The following is a 15,622-nucleotide window of genomic DNA, read 5'->3' as shown; positions in this document are numbered from 1 at the left end:
ATATTTTAGGTGTATACCCAGTAATGGGATTGCTAGGTCAAATGGTAGTTCTATTGTAAGCTGTTCGTGAAATCTTCAAACTGCTTTCCACAGTGGCTGATCTAATTTACATTCCCACCAGTGGTATATAAGCATTCCTTTTTCTCCATGGACTTGCCAGTATCTGTTATTTTTTTACTTTTTTACCATTCTGACCAGTGTGAGATGCTGTCTCACTGTGGTTTGATTTGCATTTCTCTAATAATTAGTGATGTTGAGCATTTTTTTTTATATGCTTGTTGGCTGCATGTGTATGTCTTTTGGGAAGTGTGCTCAAATCCTTTTAATAAGGGTTGTTTTTTGCCTGTTCATTAAAGTTTCTTATAGATTCTAGATATTAGACCTTTGTCAGATGCATAGTTTGCAAATATTTTCTCCCATTCTGTAGGTTTTCTGTTTACTTCGTTGATAGTTTCTTTTGCAGTACAGAAGCTCTTCAATTAGGTTGCACTTCTCAACTTTTGTTTTTGTTGCAGTTGCCTTTGGTGTCTCTGTCATGAAAGCTTTGACAGGGCCAATGGCCAGAATGCTGTTTCCTAGGTTTTCTTCTAGGGTTTTTTTTTTTTTTCTGCCTCCCTCCCTTCCTCTCTTCGAGGATTTTTATAGTTTTAGGTTTTACATTTAAGCCTTTAATCCGTCTTGAGTTGATTTTCATATATGGTGAAAGGAAGGGGTCCAGTTTTAATCTTCTGCTTATGGCTAGCCAGTTATCCTAGTACCATTTATTGAATAGGGAGTCCGTTCCCCATTGCACATTTTTGTTAACTTTTGTCAAAGATCAAATGGCTGTAGTTGTGAGGTTTTATTTCTGGGTTATCTAACCTGTTCCATTGTTCCGTGTATCAGATTTTGTACTGATACCATGCTGTTTTGGTTACTGTAGTCTTGTAGTATAGTTTGAAGTCAGGTAGCATGATTACTCTAGCTTTGTTCTTTTTGCTTAGGGTTGCTTTTGCCAGTTGGGCTCTTTTATAGTTCCATACGAATTTTAGAAGAGCTTTTTCCACTTATGTGAAGAATGTCATTGGCGGTTTGATGTCAATAGCACTGAATCTATAAATTGCTTTGGGCAGTATGGCCATCTTAATAATATTGATTCTCTCCATGAGCAAGGAATGGTTTTCTATTTGTGTCATTTCTGATTTCTTTGAGCAGTGTTTTATAATTCTCGTTGTAGAGACCTTTCACCTCTCTGGTTAGCTGTATTCCTAGGTATTTGTATGTGTGTGGTGGGGGAAGGGAGTGCTGCTGTGAGTGGGATTGCATTCTTGATTTGGCTCTCAGGTTGGGCACTGTTGGTGTATAGAAATGGTACTGATTTTTGTACATTGATTTTGCATCCCAAAACTTTGCTGAACTTATTAATCAGATCTAGGAGCCCTTGGGCAGAGACTGTGGGGTTTTCTAGTTAGAGAATCATATCATCTGCAAAGAGAGAGTTTGACTTTCTCTTGGTTACCTGTTATTTCTTTCTCTTGCCTGACTGCCCTGGCTAGGATTTCCAGTATTATCTTGAATAGGAGTGGTGAGAATGGGCATTTTTGTGTTGTTCTGGTTCTCAAAGGCAGTGCTTCTAGCTTTTGCCCACTCAGTATGATGTTAGGTGTAGGTTTGTCATAGATGGATCTTATTATTTTGAGGTGTGTTTCTTTAATACCTAGATTGTTGAGGGTTTTTAACATAAAGGGATTCTGAATTTTATCCAAAGCCTTTCCTTTGTTTACTGAGATGATCATGTGGTTTTTTAAGTTCAGATTATGTGATAAATCACATTTATTGATTTGCATATGTTGAACCAACCTTGCATCCCAAGAATAAAACCTACTTGATTATGGTAGATTAGCTTTTTGATGTGCTGTTGGATCAGTTTGCCAGTATTTTCTTGAGGATTTTTGTGTCTATGTTCATCAGGGATATTGGCCTGAAGTTTTCTTTTTTTGTTGTGTCTCTGCCAGGTTTTGGTATCAGAATGATGATAGCCTTATAGAATGAGCTAGGGTAGAATCTCTTCTTAATTTTTTGGAATAATTTTATATTTTATTAATATATGTCTGGTAGAACTTGACTGTGAATCTGTCTGGTGCAAGGCTTTTCCTGATTGGTAGGTCTTTTATTACTGATTCAATGTCAGAACTCATTATTGATCTGTTCAGGGTTTCACTTCTTGGTTCAGTCTTGGAGGTTGTATGTTTCTGGGAATTTATCCATTTCTTCTTCCAGGCTTTCCAGTTTGTGTACATAGTTCATAATAGTCTCTGAGGGTTTTTTTTTTTTTTTTTTTTTACAGAAATACTCTGAGGTATTTCTCAGAGGAATTTATCCATTTCTTCCAGGTTTTCTAGTTTATGTACATAGTGGTGTTCATAATAGTCTCTGAGGGTATTTTTTACAGAAATACTCTGAGGTATTTCTGTAGGGTTGGGGGTAATGTTTCCTTTATCATTTCTGATTGCCAGAGTCTGTCAATCTTATTTATTCTTTCAAATAACCAACTTTTGGGCTGGGCGTGGTACCTCACACCTGTAATCCCAACACTTTGGGAGGCCAAGGTGAGTGGATCATCTGAGATCAGGAGTTCAACACCAGCCTGGCCAACATGGTAAAACTGTTTCTACTAAAAATACAAAACTTAGCTGGGTGTGGTGGTGCATACCTGTAGTCCCAGGTACTTGGGAGGCTGAGGCAGGAGAATCACTGGAACCCAGACAGTGGAGGTTGCAGTGAGCTGAGATTGCACCATTGCACTCCAGCCTGAGCAACAGAGCGAGACTCTATCTCAATAATAATAATAATAATAATAATAACAACAACAACAACAACCAACTTTTGGTTTCATTGATCTTTTGTATTGTTTTTCACATCTCAGTTTCATTGAGTTCAGCTCTGATTTTGATTATCTCTTTTCTTCTGCTAGCACTGGAGTTGGTTTGCTTTTGTTTTTCTAGTTCCCCTAGGTGTAACGTTAGGTTGTTAATTTGAGGTCTTTCTAACATTTTCATGTGGGCATTTAGAGCTGTAAACTTTCCTCTGACCACCGGTTTAGCCACGTCTCACAGATTCTGATATGTTGTAGCTTCAGTTTCAAAAAATTTTTTATTTCTGTCTTAATTTCATTGTTTACCCTGAAGTTAGTAATGAGCAGATTGTTTAATTTCCTTTTCATTGTATGGGTTTTAAGAGATCTTCCTGGTATTGATTTCCATTTTTATGCTGTGGTCTGAGAGTATGGTTGGTATGATTTTGAGAACCATAATTTGTTGAGAATTGCTTTATGGCTGAGCATGTGGTATGTGCCATGTGCAATTTTAGAGTATGTGCCTTGTGCAGATGACGAGAATGTATATTCTGTTGTTAGGTGGAGTGCTCTGTAGATATCTGTTAGGTCCGTTTGGTCAAGTGTTAAGTTCAGGTCCCAAATATCTTTGTTAGTTTTCTGCTTCAGTGATCGTCTAATACTGTCAGTGGGGTTTTGAAGTCTGCCACTATTATTGTGTGGTTAAGAGTCTATAGGTCTCTAAGAACTTGTTTTATGAATCTGGGTTCTCCAGTGTTGGGTGTATATTTATTTAGGATAGTTAAGTTGTCTTGTTGAGGTAACCCTATATCTTATGTAATGCCCTTCTTGGTCCTTTTTGATTGTTGTTGGTTTAAAGTTTGTTTTGTCAGAAATAAGAATAGCAACCTCTGTTCTTTTGTGATTTCCATTTGCCTGATTTTTCTTTATCCCTTTATTTTGAGCCTATGGGTGTCATTGCAGGTGAGACTGGTCTCTTGAAGACAGCATACGATTGGGTTTTGCTTCTTTATCCAATTTGCCGTTCTGTACCTTTTAAGTGGGGCATTTAGTTTGTTTACATTCAAGGTTAACATTGATATGTGTGGATTTGACCCTGTTACTGTGTTGTTAACTGGTTACTGTGTAAACTTAGTTGTGTAGTTGCTTTTAGTGTCATTGGTCTGTGTACTTAAGTGTGTTTTTGTGGTGGCTGGTAATAGCCCTTTATTTCCATGTTTAGCCCTCAGTTAAGGACCTCTTGTAAGGCAAGTCTGGTGGTAGTGGATTCCCTTAGCACTTGTGTGTCTGAAATGAATTTTATTTCTCCTTTGCTTATGAAGCTTAGCTTGGCTAGATATGACATTCTTGGTTGAAATTTCTCTTCTTTAAGGATGCTGAATATAGGCGCGCAATCTCTTCTGGCTTGTAGGGTTTCTGCAGAAAGGTCTGCTGTTAACCTGATGGAGTTCCCTCTGTAAGTTACCTGCCCCTTCTCTCTGTCTTTAGTATTTTTTCTTTTGTGTTGACCTTGGAGAATCTGATGGCTGTATGTCTTGGGGATGGTTATCTTGTATGGTATCTTGCAGGAGTTTTCTGAGTTTCCTGAATTTGAAAGTTGACCTCTCTAGTGAGTTTGGGGAAATTTTCATGGACAGTATCCTCAAGTATGTTTTCCAGGTTGCTTGTTTTCTCTCCCTCTCTTTCAGGAATGCCAGTGAGTTGTAGGTTTTGATCTCTTTACATAATCCCAGGAATCCCATATTTCCAGGAAGTTATCTTCATTTCTTTTCCTTCTTTTTTGTTTCTTTTGTCTGACTGAGTTGATTGAAAGAACTCGTCTCTGAGCTCTGAGAGTCTTTCCTCAGATTGGTCTCTTCTGTTGTTAATACTTGCAGTTATATTATGAAATTCTTGTCATGAATTTTTCAACTCTATCAGATCAGTTTGGTTCTTTCTTAAAATTGCTATTTTGTGTTTCAGCCCTTGTATCATTTTACTGGATTCCTTAGGTTCCATGGATTGGGCTTCAACTTTGTCCTGAATCTTAATCTTTCTTGCCCTCCAGATTCTTAATTCTGTGTCTGATGTTTTAGCCATTTCAGTCTCATTAAGAACCATTGCTGGAGAGGCAGTATGGTTGTTTGGAGGTAAGAAACACTGCAGCTTTTTGAGTTGCCAGAGTTCTTGCGCTGGTTCCTTCTCAGCTGTGTAGGCTTTGAAGTTGCTGTCCTTTGAGGCTTTTGCTTTTATATTCTTTGATGCCCTTGATTTGACTGTGGCATAAGTTGGGTTCATTTGACTGGCTTCATTTCAGAATGCTTTCAGGGGGCCAAGGCTTAGCTCAGCACTCTGGGGCCGTGTGCTCTAACCCTGGAGGTCTGGGACCAAGCCTACAGCTTTGTTTTCTGGCCCCTTGAAATTAAGCACTTGCCATGCTGGAGGAACTTAGGTGTTCCTGGTCCACTGGCAATAACATTCCATTGTGGAGGTGCCAGCAAAAGCGCTTTGTCAGGACGGTGGCGGCAGGGTCCACGTGCATGTGCCAGTAGTGATGGGGTGGTGGGGTCTGTGCACATGTACACCAGTGGTGCATGCACTTTTAATTAAACTTATCTAGCTAGAGGAACCATCTCGAGATGGTTTCCAACAAAGTTTTGACAGAGCAAGTTTTTCCAAGTTCTTTCTCTTGGTATGGACTAACACGTACCTTAACAGAAACTTCTGAAGTATAAGTCTCACATGTAAGAGGAATGCAGCCTTCAAAAGTTCTTAAATTTCTCTGAAATGGAAACATCTGTATGAGTTGCTGGAAGATAGTGTGCATTTTTTAAGCTTATTCTGACATCAAAAGTTCATTGTACCTTTCTTTCCAATACATGCATTTTTGCTATAAGTTTCTCTCTCTAAGCATAGCTTGAGTTGCATCCCACAAGTTTTTAGGTCATAGGTTCCTTATCAAAATATTTTTAAATTTTTTTTTTCTTTATCAATAATTGGGAAATATTTATTTTCTCATCCTTTGGGAATTAGCATGTGAAGAATTCTGTAGTTTTTAGGTACATTGTTCTATATGTGAAGAAGTCAGATTTGTTAACATTGTTGAGAACCTGTAATTTCCTTATGAATTTCTTAGGGTCTGTTCTTTTGCTTAGAGATGTTGACAAAAGTCCAACTCTATAAAAAGTGTCTGCTTTTCTCTATCAGGTCTATCATATTTTATTTTATGTATTTCTCATCTTGTATATGAAATATATTTTCCTGTTAGATTAATTCATTTATGAGATGTGTTTTTAAAAAATTTCTAGTGATGCTTTTCACCTTAAAGACTTGCATATGATATTAACCAAGTTTTGTTATCTTTTTTTTCTGGCCAGTAGTTACACTGTGAAATTTCTTTACTTTTACTTTCAATACTTTTTAGCATTTCTATATCTTACATTTAAGTTGTGTTACTTATAAACAGTTAAATCCAGCCTCATAATCCCTGTCTTTTAAATGGCCTATTGATGCTATTTGGTGTTTTGTTTTTGAAACGGAGTTATACACTGCTGCCCAGGCTGGAGTGCACTGGTGCAATCTTGGCTCACTGCAACCCCTGCCTCCCGGGTTCAAGCGATTCTCCTGCCTCAGCTTCCTGAGTAGCTGGGATTACAGGCATGTGCCACCACACCTGGCTAATTTTGTATTTTTAGTAGAGACGGGGTTTCACCATGTTGGTCAGGCTGGTCTTAAACTCCTGACCTCAGATGATTTGCCCGCCTTGGCCTCCCAAAGTGCTGGGATTACAGGCATGAGCCATCGCACCCGGCCTCTATTTGCTTTTAATATACCTTTAATACGGTTCTTGAACATGAGAAAAATTTCACAGAGCTGAGAATGGGTGGGAAGCAGCCCAGGCACATGAAGTAACATAACAAAGCAACAGAAATAAAAATGAACTGCATGCTAGGGGATAGGTAGGTAGATAGATCTTCCTCCTGGGGCAGAAGGATATAAGCAGCAGAGGGCGACTGGGGCCTTGTCTGTAATGGTGAAGAGTTCAGTCATATCTTGGGTGCCCCCCAACAGTATATGCTACAGACTGTACTAGGCACTTGCACAGGTTGGAGCATATACTAGAAAGTATCATGTTTTCCCAGAACTGTGTCTGACACTGTGATAGAATGAAATGAAAATATAAGACATAGTTCTTACAGTTAATTCAACTGAAAAGATTAAACAAGACGTAGGAAAATACCGTTTCTCTATAATCATACAGCACTTCTGACACCAGATGTGTTTTTTTTCCCCACATCAGCCAGTTCTCAGACTTCAGCTGAGTGTCCTACAATCCAGTTCAATTCTGACTCTATCTACTACCTATCTGGATTTAGTGTCAGATCCCACCAGTTAAGGTCTCAGCCCACAAGACTGCCCTCAGTTCAGATGCTAATTGCAAGTTTAGCTCTTGTACTCCTAATTAACTATAAATCAGGGTTTCCCATAACCCCCTCCTTAGAAAATGTGCTAGAATGGCTCCCAGAACTCAAGGAAACACTTTATTTACATTTATTGGTTTATTATAGAGGATGTAACTCAGGACCAGCCAAATGGAAGAGATAGTTAGGGTAAGGTATGGGCGTGGAGGAATGGTGCACAGAGCTTCGATACGCTCTCTGGGAACACCGTCTTCTCAGTACATCCATGTGTTCACCAGCTCAGAAGCCCCTCAAATCTCAGTCCAGGAGTTTTTATAGAGCTTAATTTGTAGCTTTCCCAAAGGTTGATGGATGGGGCTAAAAGTTCCAACCCTCTAATCCCCTGGTATTTCTGGTGAGGAGCCCATCCTGAGGCTATCTATGGGCCCTACCCTACGGCACTTCATTGGCCAAAAACTCAGGTTTGAGCAAAAGAGAGGTCCTCATGAGTAACCAAAGATGCTCCCATCATTCAGGAAATCCCAAGGGGTTTTAGGAACTCTGTGCCAGGAACCAGGGACAAAGACCAAATATATTTTGTATTATAACACACAAGATACATTAATTTTTAAAGTAATAATATTAGAAGTTCAGAAAAATGAACAATAGGTGTTCAATAAAAAGGAAGATGCCTGAGGAGGTGGTGAAAATCGAACTGGCTCCTGGCATACATATTGTAACTGTGTTGTTTTCTTCTCGTCCTTACTAGACCACCCTCCATGCTGGTAAGGATCACGTCTCTTCTGTGTCTGCAGAGCCTCCTAGTATAGTTCGTGGTACAGAGAAGGTACTAAACAAGTGTATGGAAAGGCATGAGGGAGGAGCCAGCTGCTAGCCTAACAGGAACGTGATAGGGAGGAATAGCAGAGTGAATTCTGCTCCCTGGAGAGTGAGGATGCCAGGATGAGAGGCTTGGGGAGTTTTGAGCAGCAACAGGGAGAAAACATCAGTCTAGCCTGATGCCCTTGTGGCTGTGATTTGTGCCTCTTTTTTTGTAACTAACAGGGGTTATTAATTGTGGATTGAGTATGTGGAAATGGAATGGAATGGGCAAGACCTGTGGGAAAAGCATAAGGAAGCCTGGACACTGTCTACAGTGCCCTGTCAACTTTGCCCATCTGTTAGTCTCATGCCCTAGGAAGCCAGGCTGCTTTTCTCACCCTCTCTGCTCAGCTTCTTTGCAGTTCAATTCCAGTTCTGGGAATGAACAGGATCACCTTTCAAGCATGTTTCCTTACACAGACCTGAACTGTGTCTCCGTTGTTAGCTCTCATTGTCCTTAATACAGGTCATTATCACTTTAACTGGAAGTGCCTCTTTCATTTATTGCCACAGGAAACAAACATCGTATTTATGTTCATAGATTTTAGTGGAATGAATGATAGTTTGACTAAAATGTAGTAAATTTGCTGCAGATATACTGTAACTTATTGGAATCCCTAGTTGTTATTTTTCTGTGATTACATATATACCATTGTTTTTCCCTTTTGAAACTTTTTTAGTTTTTGAGTTTAAAAATTTAGGAATTTATAAAATGTTTTCAGAAAATGTACAGTTATTTATCATGACTTTTTTAAGCTGTTTTCTCTTAGTTTTTTTTTTTTTTTTTTGAATCTAGATTTATCTAGTATTTTTTCATTTGTTTGTTTTTTTGTGATGGAGTCTTGCTTTGTCACCCAGGCTGGAGTGTAGTGCCTGCAATCTCGGCTCACTGCAACCTCTGCCTCCCAGGTTCAAGCAATTCTCCTGCCTCAGCCTCCCCAGTAGGTGGGATTACATGTGCCCACCACCACGCCCGGCTAATTTTTATGTTTTTAGTAGAGACAAGGTTTCACCATGTTGGCCAGGCTGGTCTCGAATTCCTGACCTCAGGTGATCTGCCCGCCTGGGCCTCCCAAAGTGCTGGGATTACAGGTATGAGCCACCATACCCGGCCTGTCTAGGTTTTTTAAAAGATGTTTTTGTTTTTTTTTTTTAATCTAGATTTTCAATTGTATGGATTTTTGATCCCCGGGTAATTTGAATTCAGAAGAATGTTTAGAATGAATCTGTTGACTCTGCAATGAGGAAAGGCCTCTTTGCTTTCTAAACAATGAATGTTTCTGGAATTACACTGATATTTAGTTGATGGGGTAAGGTTGTACATTCTATAGGAAAGAGATTCTCCAGGTTTTCATGTTTTAAAAAATTCCCAGAACCCCACATAAGAGTAGTTATTCTTAAATTTACTCAAGCTGCAGACCATTCCTAGAATCACAGACCCCCCAAAATAACTATGGCACCAGGAATTTATGGTTTATGTCTTGAATAGCTCAGTATTTTTGACAACTATAATAGGAAATGAAAAGCTGCTACTGTCCCATTTAAAAATAACTGAGATTTTAGAAAACTGGATGTGTATTTTCAACTCTGGTTTAAGTGTATATCTGATGCCCTGATGAAAACAAATTGTCATCCTTAACTTTGAGATATTTAGGTTAAAGAAGAACAATGGCACTTAGATATTTTTGGACTCAAGGTTGTAGGAATAAGGTTAAGTTATTTCAACACAGCAGAGATAGAATGAATCCAAACTTTGATGAGTACTTTTACTTGAAACTAGAAAAATGGACTGCTTCATAGTGACCTTGGCCTTGTTGCAATATGGTGGCTGTCTGGTATTAACAGAAAAAGGTCTGGGCCTCACTTTTTTCTTTTTGGGTGTTTGCATTGATAAATCAAAAATACCCCAATAGTGTCTTCTTCCGTAAGATGTTATTCAGATGGTAGTTATGGTAACCATGGGAGCTCGGAGATCTCACAGTGCCTATTCCTCAGCCTCCCATCGGGAATCGTACAGTGCAGCTCTGTAGGGGAGTTAATTTAATGAAACTAATGGTTAAAAAGAATTAGTTGAGCACTTCTCAGGCACTGTGTGAAGTGCTCAACACAGATTATATCAGTGAATTCTCCCAAACTCTTGTGATAGCCCTGATTTATAGACAAGAAAGGATAGTGAATCTAAGGTACCCAAGCAAGTAAATTGCTGAGCTCATCCAGAGCTTGAGCTTGTACTCACCATGCCTAGGTAACATTACCGGGCTTGGTGAAAAGAAGAGCTTAGCAAATGGAAGCTCTAATTCTAATCACAGAAAAATTAGGAGTAACAGTTTTACCACCAAACAGGAATGGAGAACTGATTGGGCTGTTGGAATATATTTTTTACAGCAGTGCCAGACGTCGCTCATAGCCATGTGTGCATTCTTTGTCGTCTTTCACTGTGGGCTGAACACTGCAGCTGCTGGGAAGGAAGGTGCATGGATGCTGTTATTACAGTCTTCACTTCATTTTTCCTGTAATTATGTTAGTTGAAACCAGGAGTTAAATAGAGAAATTCTTATATCTCTGATTGACATCTATACATGACCTCAGCTTTCATTAAAACAAGTTTTGTGAGTGGTTTGACGAGTGTTTACAGACTGACTTCATATCATGGTGACTAGTTTCAAAGATCTGCAAAAGGAATCGGCTCAATACAATCACTAGTGCCAGTTGTACCATTGCACGGAGACATATTTTTTATAAATGAAAAAAACTTTGAAGCTGAGTGTATTAATTTGCATGGGCTGCAGAAACAAAGGACCGGAAACTGGGTGGCTTAAACAACAGAAATGGACTGTCTCACAGTTCGGGAGGCTGGAGTCGGAGGTGAAGATGTTTGCAGAGTTGCTTCCCTCTGGGGGCTTTGAGAGAATCTGTTCCATGTCTCTCCTCTGGCTTCTGGTGGTTTGTGGCAATCCATGGCATTCCCTGGCTTATGGAAACATCACCATGATCTCTGTCTTCATCTTCACAGGGTGTTCTTTCTGTGTGTTTGTGTGTCTGTCTCCAAATTTTCCCTTTTAATAAGGACACTAAGCATAATGGGTAAGTAAGCCTAACCTAACGACTTAATGACCTTTGTAAAGATTCTCTCTCCAAGTAAGGTCACATTCTGAAGTACTAGGGGGTTAGGACTTCAACGTATGAATTTGGGCAGGGTGGAGAGGGGAACAGTTCAACCCTGAACACTGGGCATGGGCAACTGTATGTCACACACACCCTTTCCCTGGTGGCTCTCCCCTCCCAACTGCACTAGCTGAGGTGTTACAGATAGAATGTCCAATTCACCGAATAAGTTCTATTTAGTAGGGTGCAGCTCCTGTCCAGAATAATACCAAAATAATAAAACTCTACAGTGATTCAAAAGTGAAACTTGTCCCTTCTGCCAGCCCAGGCCTGCTTCAGGCCTAGAAGCCTGCAGTGGGAAAGTTAATGTTGTTGGCTTCCTTCCTTGTTCCTCCTCTTCTCCTCACTTCTGCTGTTTGCCACCCTTATGGAATCAGGCCTAGAGAGGCTTAAGGGACAAAAGCTATTTGGTTGATGGCTGGGCTGTTTTCATTTGGCACAGGTGCCCTCTGGATGGCAGATGTGTGGTTCTCATTGGTAGGTTCCTGGGAGATCCTCCTGCTAAGCCTCCCCTTTCAGCTCTCTTGATGCAGTGGGCCTCTCCTCCAGCTGGCCCATGCTTTTGGTGCTCCACCCCCTACTGGTGACCTCCCTGTCTCTAGGCTGTACTCTCTTGGGAAGCTATCTTTTTTTTTTTTTTTTTTTTTTTGAGACGGAGTCTCATTCTGCGGCCCAGGCTGGAATGCAGTGGCACGATCTCAGCTTACTGCAAGCTCCGCCTCCCAGGTTCATGCCATTCTCCTGCCTCAGCCTCCCGAGTAGCTGGGACTACAGGCGCCCACCACCACGTCCGGCTAATTTTTTGTATTTTTAGTAGAGACGGGGTTTCACCGTGTTAGCCAGGATGGTCTCGATCTCCTGACCTTGTGATCCACCCGCCTCGGCCTCCCAAAGTGCTGGGATTACAGGCGTGACCACCACGCCCGGTCCCAGGAAGCTGTCTTTTTTCAGGCAATCCCATGTCATTTATCTTCCATGGAGTTTGATTTGGTTCATGGGAAACAAGAACCTTTGCTGTTAGTGGAGGTGTGGTCTACTCCTAGTGCAGCCTTTTAAACTTAGCTGATGGGTAGATGGAGCTCAGTCATAGTGTCTTACCTTTGTTCAGGCTTGAATCAAATCCTACTGTCTGTGTCTGTCTAAGTCCATAGATGCTTGTCCAGCTCTTCAGATAGTGCCCTGGAAGCCTTCCCAGGCTGGTGTGAGGTGGAGGATGGCATTGTTCTCTTTTCCCCCACCATAGACAGAGGAGGGAGTGGACACCCTGCACACCGACACTCTCCAGCAACATATGCGCCTCAGATTCTTCAACCTCAGCTTATCGGAGGCTGGAGGAGACTGAGTGGCTAAGATGGGCAGAGTTAGATAAAGCTTCACCCCTTGCAAGTCCCGCATGGATGGTCCGTTCTACATCTCTGTGCAAGTGTTAACTGTGCCACTCCTAGAGGTGCCAGTCAGCATTTCAACAGTTAAGGGAGAGGGAAGAAGGCCGGAGTTGGGATGGTATCATTTGCAGAGGAAAACAAGTGACTGTTTACTTACTACAGATGACTGGGTCATCTGATGTGAATTCCGAGAGCATCCTTGCATTTCATTTACACTTTTAAGCATGAGGAAACACAGTTTAATGCAAAATTTCCTTTGCCTGTTTTGTCAATTCATAGAAATTGACAAAATTTTTGTGTCTTTAGCACATTTGGATTGACTTAGCGGAGAACTAACCAATTATAGCTTCCCGTGTTTGCCCATGTAACTTTGTGCAGTATCTCTGAAGAATGTTTTATTATACCAAAGGCCAGGGGGAAGGGAGTGTGTATGTGTGTATGTGTTGAATCCAAAAGCAGTATCATGTTCATTGTTTTATTCCGCGGGATCATTCTGTTCTAAAGGTGTGATATAAACGTTGGTTCTTTGCTGTATTTAATTTCATTGCAATAGAATCCATTCAGCATTTTAAAATAAAAGGTGATTATTTTAATGTTAAATTCTATTACTTATATCTTTATAGAACATTCAGACTTGAATAAGAAAAGATTAGTTCAAGTTCATTTGAACTTAGTGCATTTGTATTACCTACTTAGATAATTTTTATTTATTTACCTATGTAGTATAAAAAGCATTAATTCCTTTGGCCTTATTAAGAAAATAAATCATACTCAGTAGAAGAGATCACAGAGACCCAAAGTTGAAGAAAGTAGTAGAAATGTCAGTAGTAAAACCTGATACACAGGTAAGCAGCACTATTAAAACCAACTTGTTTTGACAGTTAAGTCAAAAATAAATAATAGTGGGGGCCGGGCATGGTGGGTTAAACTGTAATCCCAGCACTTTGGGAGGCCAAGGTAGGCAGATCACCTGAGGTCGGAAGTTCAAGAGCAGCCTGGCCAACATGGCAAAACCCCATCTGTACTAAAAATACAAAAATTAGCTGGGCGTGGTGGTGCATGTCTGTGACCCCAGCTACTAGGAAGGCTGAGGCAGGAGAATTGCTTGAACTTGGGAGGCAGAGGTTACAGTGAGCAGAGATCGCAGGCACCACACTCCAGCCTGGGCAACAGAGCAAGACTCTCGCAAAAATAGTAATAATCATAATAAATACATATGGGGCCAGGCGCAGTGGCTCACGCCTGTAGTACGAGCACTTTGAGAGGCTCAGGTGGGCGGATCACATGGTGAAGCCCTCTACTAAAAATACAAAAATTAGCCAGGCATGGTGGCACATGCCTGTAATCCCAGATACTCGGTAGGCTGAGGCACAAGAATCGCTTGAACCCGGGAGGTGGAGATTGCAGTGAGCCGACATCATGCCGCTGCACCGCAGCCGGGGTGACACAGTGAGACTTCATCTCTAAGTAAATAAATAAATAAATAATCAATCTATCTTTCAAGAATAAGGCCAAAATAGTTGTGGCAGATAGGGTAATATATGAAGTAGCACTTTTGGTACTTGGCAGCAGTGGTGGGGCAAGGAACCCTAAGACATTGTTACTGCTCTCACTGAGGGAAAGGAGAAGGCAGGCCCAGTGGTTAATTCTTTGTACCTTAAGTATTTGGACATAAAGAATAAAATGGGAGTATATAGGTGTCTTAGTAATTAGTACATTTTGTGTTGCTATAAAGGAATACCTGAGACTAGGTCATTGATAAAGAAAATGTTTATTTAGTTCGAGGTTCTGCAGGCTAGGAAAGTTCTGCAAGCCCTGGTTTCTGGGGAGGTCTTTTATAAAGCTGTGCCACAACATAGCAGAGAAGGTCAAAGGGGAAGTGGATAAACTGCAAAGATAGAAAACCCCAGGAGCATCCTGGCTTTATAACAACCCCCTTTCATAGGAGCTCATCCTTTCCACAGGAACTGATCCAATTTTGCCAGAACGAAAACTCACTTACTACCACGTGAAGGGCATCAAGCCATTTATGAGGGATCTGCCCCCATGATCCAGACACCTCCCACTAGGCCCCACCTGCCAAGACTGCCACATTGGAGATCAAATTTCAATATGAATTTTGAGAGGGACAAACGAACCAAATCCAAACCATAGCAGAAGGCAACATAGGAAACCAATAAACCTGAAAATAAACTATGAGACAGTAAATGAATACAGAAATACATTACATCATATTAAACGGACAAAGACATATGAAAAGCTTTCGTTCCCTAGACATTGTATCCTAATAGGTACCTACAGTTGTAAACGTTAGTGAAATTGTGGCGTTAAAAAGAAGATGCAGTATGAAATAAAATTAATACAGAAAGGTTTGCTTCTGGTTATATGCCATATTGTATACAAAAAGAAGGAAACCTTTACTGGATGGAAACAAAAGTAGTCGAAGTTTATTTTAAGGAGTATTGGCCGGGTGCCGTGGCTCACGCCTGTGATCCCAGCACTTGGAGAAGCCGAGGCGGGCAGATCACTTGAGGTCAGGCATTCAGGACCAGCCTGGCCAACATGGTGAAACCTCATCTCTACTAAAAATACAAAAATTAGCCAGCATGGTGGCAGACGCCCATAATCCTAGCTGCTCAGGAGGCCAAGGCAGGAGAATCACTTGGACCTGGGAAGCGGAGGTTGCAGTGAGCCGAGATCTTGCCACTGCACTTCAGCCTGAGTGGCAGTGAAACTCTATCTCAAAAAAAAAAAAAAAAAAGCATTAACAACATTAATACCTATTTGTTTTTGTTTACATCATACCCCCCAAAAAAGAAAAACTCAGTTTCAGGTATGAGCGAAGGTATTGTTTGAGTTGTGTATTTTAAATCACTAATTTTTCTTTTCATATCAAATTGCCTTTTGGATTTTTAAAACTTTCACAGATAGTTTTAGAACTGTCCTTCCAGCTATGGGAAATCATTATTACCAGTATG

General features: G+C 40.6%; 1 protein-coding gene across 2 annotated transcripts in view; it reads left to right on the top strand.

The window, feature by feature from the left end:
- TMEM123 (transmembrane protein 123) overlaps nt 1-15,622 on the top strand; it is a 64,244-nt gene that overhangs the window by 34,761 nt on the left and 13,861 nt on the right. The window lies entirely within an intron of this gene.

The sequence above is a fragment of the Piliocolobus tephrosceles genome, chromosome 13 (genome assembly GCF_002776525.5).
Source record: "Piliocolobus tephrosceles isolate RC106 chromosome 13, ASM277652v3, whole genome shotgun sequence".
Classification (NCBI taxonomy): domain Eukaryota; kingdom Metazoa; phylum Chordata; class Mammalia; order Primates; family Cercopithecidae; genus Piliocolobus; species Piliocolobus tephrosceles.
Note: the sequence above shows the minus strand (reverse complement) of the source record. Positions and strands in the feature narration are given on the sequence as shown.